Genomic DNA, 21,838 nt, shown 5'->3' with positions numbered 1-21,838 from the left:
TAATATATTATAATTAACATAAATTTTTAAACAGTAATTTATCAAATTAGATCTATAATCTGATAGGCATATTTTGGTAACCAATTGTTGCCAACATAATAAATTTAAATTTTTCTTTTAAAATATTATATCATAAATTATAGGCGCGTTATAACTTACTTTAAATCTTTCTTGTATAAGAAGATCAATCAATCATGGTTGTAAGAGAAACAATATAGAAGTTATTTATTGATAAACACCTAACTTTTTCCTGAATGAAAATTCATAAGATAAATTTTAGCTACACATATATAATCAGGTAAACTTAAAAATATTTTAAATAAAATTATAAAAAAATAAAATTGATATATATTATGATAAATAAAATTCCTGATAAAAAAGGATTATACTTGATTAATAGAGTAAGGTCTCATTTTAATATATTTGTGCCTATTAATCAACGATACTTACCGCTTAATAGAAAAAAAAAAATTATGAGGTTACAAGTAATTAAATTCACATTTATGTAACGACATAATTATCATAAAAATAAACATATTTGAGGAGATAATACTCAAAAAGCGTTTTGTTGCAGTGAATGTACTTTACAGCATTCGCAAAAAAACATTTTTAAGGAAAATAATAATTTATTGACATACTAAAATATGACCAGTTGCTTTAAGACAATGTTTTAGTTTATTTAATCACCATAATAAAATAGTACTGCAGAAGAAATCTGAGAAAATAAACTGGACAAAACCAATTTTGAATGAAACAAGTGGGACAAAGCCTGGTTTGAATGAAACGCATTAGGACAAAACTCAGTTTGAACAAATTGTTTATTAGGTAGTACATTTTTAATAGTATTCATAAAACTCTGTAAAAACATAAATTATTTCAATCATGCCTATGAAACAATTCAAAATTGCTTAAAAATATATAATATTTTAAATATATTTAAAATTGTTTTATAATTTTAAATATATAATTTAAAATTGCTTAAAATTAGTGAAGGGTAAAAAAAATTCTAACTTTTAAAATAATACGCCAAAAGATTCCTCAAAGTTTTAGTTTTAAATGTGCATATTTTATACTTTCATATTTTAGACAGTTTCACTCTTCTTCAATATCTTCATCAGCTGTTGACTAACCAAAAATTGTTTCATGTAAAAGTTAGTTTTCATTAAACATTTTTAAAAGAAATTTGTTGACAACATTTTTCTTCTCACTGCTGATAGTATGACCAACCGAGATATTTTCTAGCTGAATTTTATTAAAATTAATATTTACTTTTACCCTAATGAAAGAAAGTGTTCTTCAAATCTATAGTTTCTCATTCCTTTTAGAATTACAAACTTTTGATTTCTAACTGATTTTATTTACTTCAACAATCGTTTATCCATTTACAATTTTTTCGAACAAATTTCCGTCTTCAATAAATTTTAATTGTATTCTTTTAAATTTATTGATAGGGTCAATAACTTAATAATATATACTTAATCCTTTAGTTTTGGAAAGACTTCATTCCTTACCAAGATACTTTACTTTTCTAATTAATAAACACTGCAGTATTCAAGCTACTCTTTTATGGACTATTTTTTTTTTCGTAAAATCTTTTCAGCTCTGTCAAAAACTCTGTCAGCAGGGAGTAAGCTACGGATATGCAGTAGGAAGTACAAAACAATTTCTTTAATACACATTTTAACACACTGCAGAAAATGTACAATGCTTCTTAAAACTATACTGTTTTTATTTTGTTTGTTTTACCTTCAAAGTCAAGAGATGACAGATGGTTTAGCAAAGCGGAAGAAATTTCTTGGCTGTCTTTGCCCAGCTTAATCAACAAACCAAATACAAAAATATAGATTTTTTTTGTTGAGATCAGTCATGCATAAATTATACTGCCTTGTATAGAAAGCTTCTTGAATCGGAGTCTTCAGTAACGGCTGGATCTGTTGTAGATCAAAGCACAGGGAGTAAGAATTTTTTGCATCCGCTTTCAAATGAGTAAACTTTCATACGAGTGAAAAGCTCGGGTTCTTAAAGTGTGGATTTTTTTTTTCTACTATGTATGTAATTTTTTTATGCAGAGCCAGGTTGTGCAATTTTAAATTTTTGTGTAAGTAACCAACGAGTGCTACATGCGTTGGAAGCCGAAGACCTGAAGTCTATATCGAATTTTTGTTTAAACATTCTTCTAAACATTGGCCCACTTACTCTCGGATGACTGGTCATTATAAAGATCACAAATTTTCTTAATAGACAAATCACAGCTTAAATAGATTCTTCTGGATTTTTTCCTATTATAGTGCAACTGTTGCACTTAGATATCTGATAAACTTCCTTACTTCTTCCTTTTTTTGTGAAATTAAGGCGGCTTTTCCAATCGCCCCCCCCCTCTTTTCTCTTGAATTGGTTTGCCAGTAACTTTTATAACAATACTTTTTAGCCTAGTACGAGCAATGCCTGAAATAACTGAAAAAAATATTCTTGTAGACTGGAACTTTTACCAAATTGCTAAGTAAGTAACAAATAAGTTGCATTGTAATCATATTCTCCACCAGGTTTTGGAGTTTTGTATTTAATGAGGGACCTAAACCTACGCCGTTTAACTGGACAAGTGGTGACCAATGACCAATAATACTATATTGTCCTTTTTTATCTGGTTTTTTGATGTTAGACAGAAATACTTTTCGATCTCTAAGCCTACATGTGATTCAATAAACGTACTATCATATTTGAATGGATTAAAGAGTAGAGCTTTCTCTGGTGCAGAATACCTGGCTACTTTTAAAGCTTTTCGTTTTCCACTTGTAATTTCCCTTTTTTTTTGCTTTCAACATTAAAATTACCAAGAAGTACATTACCATCTACGTCACTCATGTCAAATATTACAATTATTTTAATAAATACACTTTTAAAAGACAAAACAATATAACCTTATTTTAACATTTACGATAATTTTACAGGACATTAGGTTAATAAAAGTTTTGTTTGTGATGAAATATGCAGTCCCATGATTGAAAATAAAGTGATGTCATTGGTTAGTTGGACAAATCACTCTATGAATGAAACTTGGTTACGGACAAAACACATTCTGTTTGAAACTTTACTTTTCTGTATTGAATTATTATATGTTTCTCGTGTAAATTCTAATAACATAGCAATAATCTCAATTTTTAAAAAGTGGACAAAGCATAGTATGAATGTTATCTCCTCACTTGTTATAATTTATAGTAATAAAAAATAATCCTAGAAACAATAAAAACGGTTTATTGTATTTAGGTACAGTTAGTATTACTGAATAAGAAATACCCGATCATACTGTTTATAAATAATAAAATTTATAGAAAAAAAGAATCAAATTTTTAATAAAAATGTGACTCAAATAAAGAGATTATTTAAATTACAATTTTTAAAAGAATCTGGCAGCTAAGATAATAGTAGAAAACTAATAAAATGACGTTATAATAAACAAACGAATGAAAACAAGAGGAAAATCAAGTTGTAATACACAAAGAAATGAGAGGATGATTTACCAATGCTTTTTAGTTTGTATATGAAAGAAGTAATAAAAGAAGTAAACTAATAATTTAAAGTGGAATAAGAGATTCAAAAGCAAAAATAAAAATGATAAGGTTCTCTGATAACTTTGTTATTTTGACTGAAACTAGGAGAAAGTTAGTATAAATGGTATAAATTTACTCGCTAAAGGACAAATTCAATTTGAATTTATTAAAAATAAAATAAAGTCATAGAAATGAATATAACTAGCTGAATATTAAAACAAGAAATCACAATATACCAAAAGACGTAGCAGTCTGTTATTTCAGTGGTAAATCACATTTTTTTATTTTATTCCATTGATTAGTAATAATCAAATAAAATAAATCAATAATAAAATTACGATTTTATTATAAGATAAATAATAAAATTAAATTAAGAAAAGTCATGAGATCTTACATTTAGAAATATTCTTATTACAAATACATTATTAGGAATAGAAAAAAAATCATTATAATAGTTGTACCAGGTGTAACGGTTTATTCAAATTCAATATGGATATCAGATATTTAACAAAACGTTTTTGAAATGTTTTATAACAAGAATGAGAAGTTATGAGGTAATTTTGCCATAAAACAGCTAAAATAATGAAGTTTTAAAATAAACCGTAAAAAAAAGCATTTATAATAAATATAAAACGTAGTTTATAATAATATATCGTTAGTTAATTCTTTTGGAGAAGAAAAAATGTAAAAAATTACAACTGAAAAAGAAGGAGAAATATTTGATTACATAATATGGATATTGAGGATGTAGATTGTCGTTTAATCATGGTTGAAATTAAGGATTTGAAAAGAATATAAAGGAATGTAAAAATGCATACCAAATCAGATTAATGACTGATGATAAAAAGTATATATGTATTTCAATACACGTAAAATATTCACGGTATGCCTACTGTATTTAATAAAATATTAAAAATTAATCAAAATTAGATTTTTTCATTATGATTCTAGAATAATTAAAATCCAAGACATAGCTTTAGAGACTCTACTACAATCAGATCTAATCAGTAAATTGCAGATTTATTTATAAAATTATTAAAAAAAACTTTCTTTTATCATAAAATGTTTGACATTAAAGAAATTCATTTTACGTAATTTATTTTCTAATATGAAAGTAAAAAAAAAAAACACTAGTGTAGAAATAATATGTCTTACAATTTTAGTAAGTCTAACATAAATTAGTAATATTTACTTTTTTTAATAAATATTAACAAAAAAAAAAAACATATATATATATTTTATTTTTATTTTTTCACTTTATCCTGAAAATATTAACCTCAAAACATTCTGTTATACTTCACTCCAAGCGAGTGTTAGAAAAAACCTTTCTGATTAAGTGGAAAACTTCGTTTAAAATTTCAAAATACTCTAATGAATGCTTTCTAAAGTTATATGTACTTTTAATTTTACCCATTGAAATATTTATAAAAAAATGTTTATAGAAAGTAAATTACAAAAAAAAAAATTGTTTCTGCTAATTAGGACTAGACTTACTTTGAAATTTCTAATTACACGTTTGGTTACTTATTAATATTATTTCAAATTACATTTTTATTTCATAAATTTCCGTTGAAAGTTTTATTAAAACCAGTATATTTTACTTGAAATTATCAACTATAAAACAAATATAATAAATTAATTTCATTAATCATGGCCCGTTAGTATTGATATATAATTTATTTATATAATAGTTTCCACTTTCAACAATCTTTAATAGTATGTTCGAGCGCTTTCGGATTAATAATCATCCTCAGGAGCATTGATGTGTTATAATTTTTTACTTCACATGTCGTTAATAAGATTACTTAAATTTTAAAAATAAAAATTATAAGTATATGTTATCCTAATAATTGAGACCTTCATACTGACATGACGGATAACGTTTACATTATTTTACCTTTTGACGATCGATTGTTATATTTATAATTTTAAGTTTTTAAAATTCAAGTTAGTATAATTAATGATATAAGAATTAAATAATTATGATTATAATAAATCAATGTTCCTAGGATAGATTACTAATCCGAAAGCACTCGTACATACTGTTAAACATTGTTGGTAATTGGAAACTATTATATAAATAAATTAAATATAATAAAATTTCTTCATTATTAAATTCCCAAGAAACAGTTCTGGAAAATTAAAAAAAAAAAAAAAAAAATTTATTTCTATTGTTTCACTTTACTTGAGTTGCATTCTTTTAAAATTAAAACTTCTGATATAAATATATGTATTGCGAATTAATCACAAAAAAAAACTCTTGAGCATTTCTGTGCAAGACGACCGACTTTTCATTTTCAACGCCGTCATTACTTCGCAGTCAGAAACGCACTGATTTTCAGTTGTAGAATGCACTACATACGTTCGATTAATGAGTAGACCCTACACACAAGCAACAAGCTTCAATTCACTCACCACTATGACTCACTGCATAATCTCTAACTGAGGTTATGTTAGCTGTTGTGACCTTAAATTGAGTGTAATTAAATAACGACTCAACCAATCTTCATCAAATTTTCACATGTACAGCTTCAAACGTACTACTACAGCGTATCTAAATTTCAATTAAATTGATCGCGTAATTTTGGAGAATCTTGAGCAACAGAATTTGATACATAAATCGTATTTTTCGTAATCCTTATATCTAAAAATGGGACTTTTCTCGGTAAGCGGATACCACTTTTTTTTCTTTTCTTCCAGATCATGGGTATTTGGAGGTATTTGCAGAGAAATTATAAATATAATCTAATCAAACTTAACCTCTTTTTTCCTGTTTAGCCTCCGGTAACTACCGTTTAGATAATTCTTCAGAGGATGAATGAGGATGATATGTATGAGTGTAAATGAAGTGTAGTCTTGTACAATCTCAGTTCGACCATTCCTGAGATGTGTGGTTAATTGAAACCCTCCACCAAAGAACACCGGTATCCACGATCTAGTATTCAAATCCATTTAAAAATCGCTGGCTTTACTAGGACTTGAACGCTGTAACTCTCGACTTCTAAATCAGCTGATTTGGGAAGACGCGTTAACCACTAGACCAACCCGGTGGGTTAAACAAATCAAACTTAACCTAAGCTCGCTAACCTTAACTAGCGAGGGAAGCGAGTCTAGGTTAAGTTTGGCTAAATTATATTTGTAATTATAAGCAATAATTCTTATACTGGATCTCTCTCAGGTACATTTGGATGACCCATATTTGTATAAAATCGACGAGTAGAAATTAAAAATATAGAAGACTAAACCCAAGATTGATTGTTAATATGGAAAATTGGTCCTTTTTCGGTTATTTGGTTATAATTATTTAAATGTAAAAATGCGCGTTGTTATTGTTATTTTTGAAAAAAAAAGAAAAAAAGTAGTACCTGCTTACTAAAAAGGTTCTAAAAACCTATAGAGAATTCCCTCAATCCCATCATGCGACCGAAAAAGGTATCTCAAATTGAAGTTATGTTGTCTGTTATCAACCTTAAATTGAGCGCCGGCCTCCGTGGCACGAGTGGTAGCGTCTCGGCCTTTCATCCAAATGTCCCGGGTTTGAATCTCGGTCATGCATGGCATTTTAACACGCTACTTGTCATTCATCTCACCTTCTGAAGCAATAACTAATGGTGATTCGTTACGCTCAATTTCGTTGAACGTAACTCAGGAACGGCTCAACCCATCTTTATCAGATTTTCACATGCACAACTTTAGATACATTATCTACATTATAATAATACTGATCTAGTAGTTTTGGAGAGTTTCGAGCCACAAATTTTATACCTAGGCTTATATACATGGAAATTACATTTTAAGTGAATTGTAATTTCGTACTTCCCATACCTTAACACGTAAAGAAAATTCAATTTCAACCTCTCTAAATCCCAACGTGTGACTAAAATTAATACCGTATTTTTCCTCTAAAAGTCAGTCGGTAATAATAGTAATAATTGAAATAAAAATTAATTATAATTATTTTCCTTTTCAGTGGACGAAAGTGTAAGTAATGTTATTCTTTTCACATAACAAAAGATTATATTAATTTTTTCTTTAAATATTCATACTCTTATAATCAGTCTCTTTTTTTGACTGTGACATATGCAGCGCAGTGAAGTACAAGCAGTTGGAATTATACTTATTTTCTGTTAGAATAATAATATTAATGTAAACTAATTAACCGGATGAATGGAGAGGGGGACCGTTTTACTCATCACTGTAACTAATAACCCTGACATGAATTGCTTAAAAATCCTTACAGTTTCAATGATTTTTCGGAATGATAAGTCTCTTGTCAGCCCACTTAAAATTATTACGGTTATGGTGATATTATACAAATTGATTCACGAAGAATGTAACAAACATGTTCTACTGATGAAAATAAAGAAGAAAGTTCATATTAACATAGGTTTGGAAATGTTTCGTTAGCGAGTGTCGGCTGATGAAAAATTTCGCCCTGATTTCTGCGGTAAAATTAAGCCAGACTGAAATTCTTGACATTAAAATTAACACGTAAATTTAGCGGTTTGATATGTAATCTGTTCTGAAAAATTGAAAAAAAATATATCAGAACTGCATTTTTAGCCGTTTTTGAGATATCTGGAGTAAAAGACAAAATATTGAGGTTAAAAAAGAAACTAATTTATGTTTGGCGTAAAATAACTTTGTTAAATGGGTAAAAAAGAAATAAAGGCATAACAAAATGCTTGTAGAAAATTTTATTCTGAATAAAATCATATGATTATTATATATAATTTTAAAAAATCCCGTCATTTAATTATTTGGTAAAAGTTAAAGTTTAAATCTAAAATGACTTAAACGTCGATCAATTGTTATATATATATTCAATTCAATTATGACAGTTTTGTAAGTTTAATCATAATTATATTTCTCTTAAAGATGGCAGAATTGCCGAAATCGCTCGAGAAAATTAAACTGAAATTTGGTGAGCTGTTTTTTTTTTTTAAATTATGTATAATAATTATTATACGAATCGGTGCCATGTTCGAAAAACTAAAAATTATATGAATATAGTACACAAACTAAATACAATTGTCAGAATCATGAACTTTATTAAAATCAAAAAGTATCAAAATTTTAATAGGTATTAAACGAAACTAGATATTTAATATTTCAAATCAAAAGAACTGAATATTTAAAAAAAAAAATAAACAATCAAAATTAACAACAAATACGTCAATAAAACAATTTATTAGACACGTTTGAAGCTGATTAAAAATTTATTACCCATTTAACAAAGTTATTTACACTAAACATAAATTTAATTGTATTTTCGGCCATTAATCTTTCGTATTTTACCCCAGATTTCTGAAAAATTACTAAAAGTACATTTTGGGATCTATTTTTTTCAGTTTTTCAGATCATATTTCATATAAAACCTCTTAATATATAATTCTTTAATTTAGGTTCCACGAATTACAGCCTGGCTTAATTTTACCAAAGGCGCAGAAATCAGGAAAAACTTTTGCCATTTATCACTCGCTAACGAAGCGTTTCCGAACTGTAAATTAAATTTTTTTCTTTATTTTCATTAGTAGAACATGAAATTTTATAACATTCTTCGTAAATCATTCTGTGTAATAAAAATTATTATTTTGTAAAGTTCCACTTACCAACAATTTTCAAAAAATATAAAAGTACTTTTGGAGCCCTTACTTCATCCCCAGAGATTTCTTATAAGATGTTAATTCAAAATTCAAATGTATAATTATATTTAAATTAAAAATTGTTACGTTTACATTAATAATAGTCAGTCGTCAAGAAATAACTCATCGAGTTGGTTTAGTGGTGAACGCATCTTCCCAAATCAGATGATTTGGAAGTCGAGAGTTACAGCGTTCAAGTCCTAACAAAGTCAGTTATTTTTATACGGGTTTGAATCCTAGATCGTAGACACCGGAATTCTTTGGTTGTTGGGTTTCAATTAACCACACATCTTAGGATTGGTCGAACTGAGAATGTATAAGACTACACACTTCATTTACACTCATACATATCATCCTCATTCATCTCTGAAGAATTATCTAAACGGTAATTACCGGAGGTTAAACAGGAAAAAGAAAGAGATATCTTATATTACTTGTACTAAATTGTATTACATGTACTAGAATGGTCGAACTGAGACTGTACAAGACCTATACTTCATTTACACTCATAAATTATTATCCTCTGAAGTAATACCTGAACGATAATTCCCGGAGACTAAACAGGAAAAAGAAAGAAAAAGTCAAGAAATAAAAAATAATTTGTACGTCCGTAAGACTGTAACAGCATGTCCGTAAGATGTTTACGACTATTATGAAATAAAAATGAAATAGTACCAAATTATTAATAATTAATTAATATATAATTTTTTATAGAATATAATAATTAATTATTAATAGGTTGGTACTATTTCATTTATATTTCATATTAGTCGTAAACATCTTTCGGACATATTGTAGTCTTACTGACGTTCAAATTAAATTTATTTCTTGACGACTAACTATTACGAACGTAACAATTTTTAATTTAAATATAATTATACATTTCAATTTTGAATTAACATGTCATAAGAAATCCCTGATGATAGAGTAAGGTCTCCAAAAGTACTGGAAATGTATTTTGAAAATTGTAGTTAAGCAAAACTTTAATTTATACAATTGTATTTATACCAACGGTGCAAAATTCTTAGTAAATTAAAATTATTCTTTATTGTTTAAATAACGAGTATGGAAAAATTTTTGTAATAATTATAGTAATTTTAGATGGTCATTATAGGGGTTCAGATTAATTATATTCTTCACTTAATTAAAAAGAAGAAGGTAGCAATTAACTATTTTTTGTTATTCTCTACATTAAATGTTATTATGTAGTATAAAATTATACTACGATTAAAATGTATATCATTTTTATTACATTTGAAGTAAATATTTGAGGATATTGAGCGTTAGTAACAAGGATGAATGAAAGATCATTATTTTTCTTTCTATACTATTTCATAAGAAGGAGAAATTTTCGTTGGAAGAATAGGAAAAAGATGTGGAAAATAGAAAGGGATGAATAGTGTGATAATATATAGAAGCGCTTCCTTGAGCGTGTACTTTCATTATTTACCCGAGACTCACTGAACAACACACCCTTAAAATCTAACATAACTGCTTCACCCCCGACGCTCCGCCACGATCTCTCTCACGTTCCTTATTACCACCTCTTATCCGGACACCGACTCTCATTTTGTCCTTCATTCAGACCTGGCGTCGTCGTTGTCGTCGTCAACGTCATTGTTATAGTCGCTTTTTAGTAGGCTTCGTTCTACAAATTTTACCACGGAATCCAAACATCGTGTTACAAATAAGAAAGAACCACTACTTATACGTTTATATGAATTCTTAGAATAAAATTTCTTTCTGTTTAAGTCACGCACGCTCGTACACATACTTTAATGTACTTGTTTTATTCGGCTACTATATATATATCCATATAAGTGTTTACGAAATATCCGAATATAATTTGATTTCACAGCTATAATCTACATCTATAATATAAAAATATTTCAACGATAAAATTTAACGTTCTTTTAGATGCTTAAAATTGATTTTTTTTTGGTCTGCAATAAAAAAAAAGTCTGATGTGGACACCACATGAATTACTCTTACCCCTGTTAAATTACATATATACTTTTTTTTACAATCAGAGGTTAATAATTATTAATAAATCAATATATTAATTTTTAAAAAAAATTTAAAGAAAAAAGGAAATGAAGTCGGATTCGAACCGATGTGCCCTTGTAAGAGCAAAACTTTCGTTAATTAAAATTTTATCTGGCTATAACTCTGGAATCAATGAAAATAAATACCACTTATGATATATCGTTGAAAAATTCACAATGACGGCTTATTATTACAGTTAAGTAAAAAGCCAAAATCCAATTTTTTTTAATTTTGGGCTTTTTTGGACACTTTCCTTCCAGTCGAATGCAATCAAAAGTGGAGATGCACAACTAGATGTTACAACAGTCCTAAATCCCAAGTTTCAACATCCTACGCCTAATAGTTTTTGAGTTATGCCGAGATACATACGTACGTATGTACACGTGTCATGCCAAAACTAGTCAAAATGGATATTTCTGTTGAAATTCGGGAACCGAAATTTTTCGCGATCACAATATTTCCTTTACTTCGTACAAGGAAGTAAAAATGAAATTACCACATGTTTTTAATAATTTTACTATATTATTCAACCGAAAAAAATTTACTACTTAATTAATTTTTATCATACAACTATACTTCCCTCACGAGGATAAATATTCTCTCTCCGCGACCAAGAAGTAAAAATAAAGATCAAGAGTGTAATATTTTTTAGAAATATATTTATTTGTTTCCCTTAAATTCCCAAGCTGCTTCACCGATTTACATGAAAGCTATAAAAAAAACTCTTCCTTACAGTGAATATATAACTAAAAAATTTTAAGGTTCACTTGAATGTATCCATTAGTTCTGGTAATGACGAGGCAAAACCTGAGCATAATCTTATTTGATTCGTCAGTATAAAAGGAAAAGTAGATTTTGATAGTGTATTATATATTCGTGTGAATCAATTTAAATGATTCTTCTTTGCATTTTAGAGGAATTTTATTAGGTAGCACCACTGTTAGTTTTTCTCAAATTAATTAAATTGAAAATTCACGAATAAATCATCAACAAAGACGATTTGTATTATTTTTCTATTATTTTAATTGTTTTTACATTATATAATGAATTTAAATGGTATATAATACATTTAATGGTATTAAATTATAATGGAGTATTACAATATTGTTTGATGTCTTTCTGATAGAATTCTCTTTATTAGAGTTTTTTTTTCCAACCAGTTTTCCAGCTACTGTCGGATCTGGGTGTCTGTGTATAAGCATATGCATATGCATATGGATTCATATTCATACAAAGGCAACTGACTTTACAAGGGCTCAGAACTCTCGGTTTTTAAAAATCAGCTAATTTATCGAAGACAAGTTTAACCATTAGACTACCCTGGCAGGTTTTTACTCAAGTATTCAAAAATATTATTTGGAAAACTTAGTTTGAAAAATAATACATATTCCCGCATTCTGGACAGCCTCATGGACGGTAGCAATATTTTTCCTACATTAAATTTTTTAATCAAATACAAGGCATTCACTTTTATTTTTGCTGAAAGAAGCTTTTAAAAAAATATAATTTAAAAACCGATTAAAAAGTTACACTAAAAAATAAAAAAAATACGATATTATCCTTTTTTAATTTCTATTTTTTTTTAATTCGGTGTTAAATTAAATGAGATAATACATTTTTGATCGAAAAATTATCTTAAAAAGTATCAATTTTTGCGCATTTTTTTTTTTTTACTCATTTAAATCAATAATTTACTTTTTTAATTCCATCCGTATTTTATTTTTTTTTTAAATTTCACAGCCTGGTCAATCAACCAAATATATCATGGCTCATGGCCAACTTTAAGGTAATAACGTATATTTTAGGAAAAAAATATTTGTAATTTTAACGTATTACTGTGTTTATAATGTTTATCAGTAATCAGTATTAGAAAATTATTAATCAATGAAAGAATACGCGCACACAATCTAAATCGTATGTAAATATTTAAAACATATAAAATGAAATCCACTTTGATGTTTACAATTACTGAATAAAATAAAAATTAGTAAGAAGGTAAAATGAAAGAATTTTTTAAAAGTAGACTGTTGTTTGTAAAAACACAACAGACCTTTGGTTTTACAGCAAAGATATAAAAAAAATAAAATAATAAAGAGATTCAGTAACAGATTTTTTTTTAGTTAAAAAGACTACAGAAAGATTCCGAAAAAGATTTAATTTAAGAGTACACTTAATAAAAAAACAAATGAAAATTAAAACAAAGTCAAATTTTTTCTCATAATAATTTGTGAATTCCCTCTCCGTTTTTAATTTACCTGTTTCTTTCATCTGTTTACACGTTCAGTACCTATAGTTTACATCTTTAATTTTATTAGCTTTGAATTAATTAAATCTGGTTCAATATACAGCAAATAGTATTATACTAGTATTATACCTTAGAACTGTTTCTATTACAACTGTAATAATAGTACTAATTTAAAATTAATGTTAATAAAAACTCAAATAATATCTTTAAAATACAACTTATGCGTATTATTTTTAATCAGTCATCTACAGGCACAACAGAAATTTCATAATTTTATTAAATTAAAACAATAAATGTAGAACATATTAACAATTCCTCAACAAAAACAGCTCCATAAAAGTTCATGGGAAACCACGAATATGAAATGAATATGTAACAAAAAATTTGAGAAAACTTTCCAAGTTTTAAGTAGTACAAAAATAACAATACCATAAAAATCAACAGTAGAAATATATATATATATACTAGCGGACCCGACAGACATTGTCCTGACGCGGCATTATTCTGTAATAAATGCACACACATAAATATAAGTAACTTAATTAAGTTAAAATTAGCAGGAATGTGTTCTAAATTGAATTAAAATGACTACTAGTATGATATTATCAGTTTGTGATTGTTGTATTATTGTAATGGGTTTACTGATTAATTATGTGTAGTATGGTTAATGTTTGTTTTCAATAAATATTGAGATGTCCAATGAAAATTGAATTAAAAAATCGAAACGTCGTAAAATTAATAATTAGTTTAATTAATAAATTTTCATCCACATTACTACTAATTTTCACTTAACATCATTCTAAAAAAGTACCTTCTACATATATTTTTAATTTATATAATAATTTTGATGTTTCCTAACCATGTAACAGCTTAATTAATCAATTAATAAAAAAATTAAAGCACGGTAAAAAAGCAACGTAGTTAAAATTTTAGTAGAAATTTTTATAATTTTTCTCATTCTTTATTTTAATAACTATTTTACCAAATTTTAGATAATTGTAAATTAAAAATAATTTAAAAAACTTTTTATATAATTAATCAGCTAAAACATTATAAATTCACTTTTTAAATATACTTTAAACTATATTATAAGTAAATTATATTTTAATTTTATAAATGTTATAATTTATTTTACAAACTTAATTTTTTATTTTCAAAGAGCCGTTCAATGCTTCATAAGTTGCATAGAATCAAATGAGAACTGACAATTTAAATTGGTAGGTTAAGTTGATTGTTATTGAATGCACGTGTATACATCATTAAAATTCATGAAAAATCATGTAAAATACTCACTTCAATACTGCACCTTACAAATTTGCACAATGTATATATTTTAATTAAATTTTAAAATGTTATTTCAATAAATAATAACATAATATAATATTGACAATAAGCGCGCAATTTTAGCAGACTCGGCAATGCTTCGCTATAGCTAGATCTGAGTATACATACAGATTAAATGGCAACAATTGAAAGTTTCATAAAACCTTAAAAAACTGAACATTAGCAATTTAACAAAATTTAACCTTTCACTTTATAAAAGTCAGAACGCAAATAAATCCAAATGGCAAAACAACAGCACTACCTATAGGATTTAATTCACACCACTCTCTAATCACAGTATTCGGTGGAATATAATTTTTTAACGAAAAGTGTTGTGGCTGCAAAATCATTACAATTAATACTGAACATTAAGAAACTTACAAAACATTACAGAACCTTATAAAATTTCACCTTTAACTTTATAAAATTCAAAATGTAAATAAATTCAATTGTCAGAACAGCACTACCTATCGGATTTAATTCAAACTATTCTCTAAATACGAATTTTAATGTAAGAACAACACTAACCTACGACGCAAGTAACTAACTGATATGCGAAAAAGCAACAAAATAAAAAAAATTCCTAGAATCCGATCGTAGCACCAACTATCGGGTTTGACTGATAAACCAAAAATTAAAAAAAAATTTCTAAAACGCGATCGCAGCTCTGCCTACCGGACCCAATTGTGAACCTTAACCATCCCAAGATCAACAACACATAAATAAATTAAAAAAACATTTTCACTTCAATACTGTACTTTACAAATTTGCACAATGTATATTTTTTAATTACAATTTAAAACGTTATTTCAATAAATAATAATATAATATAATATTTCTCAATACGCGCACAATTCTAAACGCGATCGCAGTGCTGCTGCCTACTTGTTACTTAATCAGTTGTGATTTTGTTTTGGCAACGGCCATACGGGCTCTTTGTGATTGGTTGTTGTGTTTGACAGCGGCCATCTTGCATTGATCTGATTGGTTTTCCTTTGTTTACATTTCTATCTGATTTATTAGCCTCTTATTTATGAAAAACTGTTTTCTCGCGATTTTTTGTAACACAATAATAACACATAATTACGATATATATTTCTCAATTTGATCGAAGCACCAACTGTCGGGACAAACTAAAATTAAAATAGAATATTATTATATTATTGAATATTCGATACTGCGATGGTAGTGCAGTCTGCCGGATCCAATGTTAAACATTCCAAAATCAACAACTTCTTTAAAAAATTAATTAAAAAAATATTTTCCAGTGGACCAAATTGTGAATCTAAATCATTCTCGAATCGCTTTGAACACACACACAAAATTTCATGAAAATCAGTCCAGCCGTTTAGGAGGAGTTCAGTTTCATACACACACACATACAAGAAATATATATATATATATATATCTTATTATATATATATATATATATATATATATATATATATATATATATATATATATATATATATATATATATATATATTATATATATATTTATATATAATGTTATGTATATAAATATATATATATGGTTTTTTTTTTCATTTTTCATAACATCCAATAAAAAGATATGTAGGTCTACCAAATAATCATTTAGGCAATATCCGATACGTTCAGTAGTTAACTAATTATATTACTGGAATAGATTCATTTTTCTTCTGAAGAATTTTTTAATTTTATTTATTTAAAAAACTTACATTCTAGAATAATTAATATAGTGAATAATAAAATTACATGTTACTATTACTTTTTAACGAGGGAATAACTACTTACAAAGAATAAATAAGTTAATATCCTAATATTTTTGAATTATGATAGAATGATAAATTCATCAACATATTATTTTTGTATCATTAAAACATTAAAAAAGAAAAACGTAGTAAAAATTTAAATTCTTATCATATTATCAAAAAAAATAAAATGTTAATAACAGTCAAACAAATAATATAAAAATGTTACTATCAATATGTTGAAGGCAGTATTAAAAATAAATTAACCGAAGTATTAACAACAAAAATCAAATAGTTTCTTTAAAATTACACCTTATGAAAATTACTTTAATGAATTATTTGCATAAAACAAATATTTCATAATGCTATTAAAGTAAATCAATATATTTAAATTTAAAACAATTTTATTTATAGAAATGGAATAATATTTTTGTTTACTTCAATGAATTTAATGTTTGTATTCAGTAATTATTACGTGAAGCCAGTGGAAGGAGTTTTCTGAATCAGAAATAATGTAACAGTATTTTAACTAAACGTTTTTAATTTTCATATATATATAGAATGTATAATGTATATAATATATATACACATATATATTACATATATACATGTATATTATATACATATATAATATACATGTGTTACATATACATACATATACATACATATATATGTATGTATATATGTATGTATATGTATGTATACATATACATACATATATAATATACATATATTATATACATATATAATATATATGTATATAATGTATATAATTTCGTATATATAGAATGATTCAGGAGGATAAGGCAATACTTTGACAACTCATTCTAGAGTCTAAAAATAAGAAAAAAGTTCATATAAACATAGGTCCGAAAACGCTGACATTAAAGTTGACATTATTTACATCAATCTTCTTATAATTTAATTCTCTACAATTTATGTTTAAAAAATGTACGATTTATTGCCAATTTAACAACGTTATTGTACGTCAAACGTAAAAAAACGTGTTTTTTGATCCTATTTTTGGCGTTTTACATGGGATATCTTAGAAACTAAGAGAGTTCTGGGACCTATTTTTTTATATTTCCCAGCTCAAAACCCATAAGAAACAATTGAATTTGCCCCTTAATTGGCCTTCCCAGAATTTCAGAAACCTTAATTTACCCGGAGGAACTGAAACTCGGGCGAAATCTTTCACCCTGTCGCTAACGAAGCGTTTTCAGACCTATGTTTATAAGAACTTTTTTCTTATTTTTAGACTCTAGAATGATTTGACAAAGTATTGCCTTATCCTCCTGAATCAACCTGTATATTTAGTAGGATGAAATAGGTCCCAGAACTGTAACTTCACGAATATCTAAGATATCCGACGTAAAACACAAAATTCGGTGTCTAAAAACAAGTTTTCTTTAGGTTTGTAGTACAATAGCTTTGTTAAATAAATGCTTTGATTAATAAATGAGAAACTTCCAGGAGAAATCTTCCGCATTTATTTAACAAAGCTATTGTACTATAAACCTAAAGAAAACTTGTTTTTCGACACCGAATTTTGTGTTTTACGTCGGATATATTATATTTTCGAAAAGTATTAGTTCTGGGACCTATTTCATCCTACTTCGTAGCTCAAATTACATAAAAATCCTCCAATTTTACCCTTAATTTGGGTCCAAAAAATACAGTAGGGCTTTTTTTTATTAGAAAAACTGAAAATCGGTGAAATCTTTTGTTAGCCGTATCTCAAAAACAAAGCGTTTTCAAAACTATTTTTACAAATATTTTCAATATTTTCACTAGTAGACGTGTAATGAAAGTTTCTTCGTGGGACATTCTGTACATATATATTGAGTATTAATATATTATAGAGTGTGTATTGCAATTCTTACGTGTGTACTTTTAGTTCAAAGAGAACATTATGATTATTTTGGTTATTATCTAAAAATTCATAATAAATAAATTTTTTTATTAAAAGGAGTTTGGTAAATTACACCAAAAAAAATAATAGTAAAAAATAATGACTACGTAAATAAATTCAGTTATTTATTATACGTTTGCAAATTGCTGTATAAAAATAAAATATTAATAAAATTAATTAAAATAATAATTATGATAAGAAACCGATTTCAATTCTCAATGCATAAAAATAAAAATTATTATTAAAATCGTAATACTTGTAGATCTGAAGTTCTATCATTTACATTTCAAGGGTTTGATAAGCTAATAAGAATACTCGTGTGAATGAATATTCCTGTGAAGAATTCTACACGAACCCACTTTTCATTTATCTTTTCAATCCTGGAATGAGATGCTTGCTATTATTTTAAATGTTGATCTAATTTCTTAAAGTTATATTATGTGAAATTTCAAGTTATAGTTGCAGCATCATATATACAGGAAACATCCTGATCCGATAGAAGAAGACACTCACCATGAGGCGGTTTCGGTCGCCACGCCTCCCCCCCCCCCCCTGTACCTTGTCATTATGAACTTTACCGGAAGTCATCTTCAGTACCTCGGTAATTACATCTTTCAGTCAAATTATCAGCCAGGATGCAAGGATCCCCCCAGGGATCTTGTTCCCTTGTTCATGCAAAAAGGAACGACAGGAATCCCTCTATTCGTTCGGGACCAACTAAAATTACGATCTACCAATACGGTATTGTTTGTTATACAGGAAACATAATCAATACCACTATTATGCAAAAATACACAAATACATAAAAATATGTGTTAAGTTACAAAATAAAATTTTATGACTGAATTAAAATATCTTTGATTTATAAATCTAAACATACGCCATGTATAAAAATATATTTCAGGGAAAGCTGACTGAATATAAAAATTTCACATTGATTTACAGTACAAAACGTTCCTTCTTGCTAGAAAAGACAACGAAATACAAAAGGAAAATTCGATGTTTCCCCGTACGAAGAATGGCAGTTCAGTTAGTATAATAGTCGTGAAAGCAGATAATGAACATCATTCGCTACGCTATATAACATATAATAAAATGAATAACTTTAAGTCAATGACTACTGTTATGCGTTATCTTTATATTATGAAAACACATTTGCTCTTTCCCTGTTTAGTTTTGTATAGTTTTATGAGAAATGAACAAAAAGAGCTAGAGGGCCAATAACGGTAAATCATTGACCGACCGTGACTGGAATAAAACCCGATCTAAAACGGCCCACACATTTTCAGATAACTGTACTAGTAAATGTAATGTAAACTACAAAAATGGAATTTTTATCATTTTTCAGCTATCTGTATTGCACCATATACAACAAACTATACCTAAAAAACACATTTACATGAGCAAACAAAATGTTTTCATAAAATTAAAAAAATTACAGAAATAAGGAAATCCCTGTTACCAGTTTTTTTTTTTTTTTACTAACTACATTATTTGAAGTACATTAAAATACACTAGAATACAACAAAATACAGTAGAATTTTAATGAGTAGTAAAAACACACGGTACGCAAAGTAATTTTTTAGCGTACTGGAATTTTTTTTTTATGAAATCTTTTTTTTTACTGAACACCAATATTAAAAAGCACTTAAAATGAAGGGTATGTTAAAAATATGAAATATTATTTACATAAAATTAATAACAGTCGTTCATACAAAATTCATTTTAATGTAATTTAATGGGATATGATTTTGATCATCAGTTAGAAGCGTTTGTAATTCCTTCAGTGTCTTAAATTAATTAATTAATTCTCTTTTTCCTACTTTGATGATTTTTTCCTACTTTAAGTGGAATTTTGAAGTTCTTATTTTTTGTTGTTTTACATGATCTAAATTCTGATTAGATTTAACAATAAAATTAATGATGAATAAGTTTAGATCGGTCCTGTTCGCTATATGAAACGACTTACTTCACTGTACTTCAAAATTGGCAAAGATATTAGTATGTAGAATAAATTGTGCCAACACATCTATCGAAAATGCAAAAACTTATGAAAACTGATTCTTTAGACCCGAAATAGCTACCGAATAATCAAAAACAATAAATAAAAACAATTTATATGATTTATTTATTTTTTTTAATTCTTTAAAATTATAAAAGTTAATATCCAATCACTTTATTAGTTAATTTCTACTTACCATAACGAAAGCTTTGGATTCAAATCCCGGGTGAGATTGGTATTTTCCACACTCTTCAAAATTTTTTCTGAATCACTATGGCAATTGAAATTGAGACTAGCAATTATGTAAAAAAAATTTGATGTGAACACCACATGACTTCCTTATATACGCCTATTAAATTACATATACGCATTTTTTTTTTTTTTAATTAAAAGTACATAAAATTTTATTTCATTAATAACTTCTATTTTTTTATAATTTAATCACTTTTTATCGTAATCTTTTTTACAATCAGAGGTTAATGATTATTGTTAATAATTCAATATATTTAGATTAAAAACAGAAAAAGTTAAAAAAAAAAGAGATGAAGTCTGATTCGAACCGATTTCCCTTGTAAGATCCAAATATTTCATTAATTAAAATTTCATTTAGCTATTATAACTCTGGAACCAATGAAAATAAGTATCACTTGTGATAATCGTTGAAAAGCTTTCAATGAGGGCTTATTACTGCAGTTAAGAAAAAGTTAATCAAAAATCCATGTTTTTTTATATTTTTGAGCTTTTTTGGACCCTTTTGGTCCAGTCGATTGCAATCAAAAGGAGAGCATAACTAGATGTTACAACAGTCCTAAATCCAAAATTTCAACATCCTATGACTAATCGTTTTTGAGTTAATCGAGATACACCATACGAATGAACAGACTTCCACCGAACTAGTCAAATTGGATTCAGGGATGGTCAAAATGGATATTTCCGTTGAAACCTGGATACCGAAATTTTTCGCGATCACAATACTTCCTTTACTTCGTACAAGGAAGTAAAAATAATTAAATGAAAGTAGATCTATATTCTTTGTTGTTATTCTTTTTTGTTTTTCAATAATAATTCATTTTATTTAGAAAAAAAATCGAATGAATTTCCATAGACTAAATAATTATATTTATTTTAACTTAGTATTCCAATTAATTTTTATACTAATCTATGAAGTATGTTTTATTTATAATGTTTTTATCCTTATTCCTGATAAAAATGTAAAAAAATATATTGGAATTTGCACCTAAATATTAATACGTGTTCTTTTGTATATATTTACAGATTTCCATAGAAAAATCTAATGCTATTTTTATCATTTAAAAATTTAAATATATATAATTATAAAATAGTTTCGTTCCACTACTTACCATTAAACTTAATTAAAAATGAA

This window comes from Lycorma delicatula, chromosome 8 (assembly GCF_047948215.1).
Source record: "Lycorma delicatula isolate Av1 chromosome 8, ASM4794821v1, whole genome shotgun sequence".
In the NCBI taxonomy this organism is placed as follows: domain Eukaryota; kingdom Metazoa; phylum Arthropoda; class Insecta; order Hemiptera; family Fulgoridae; genus Lycorma; species Lycorma delicatula.
This window is presented reverse-complemented; position numbering follows the sequence as displayed.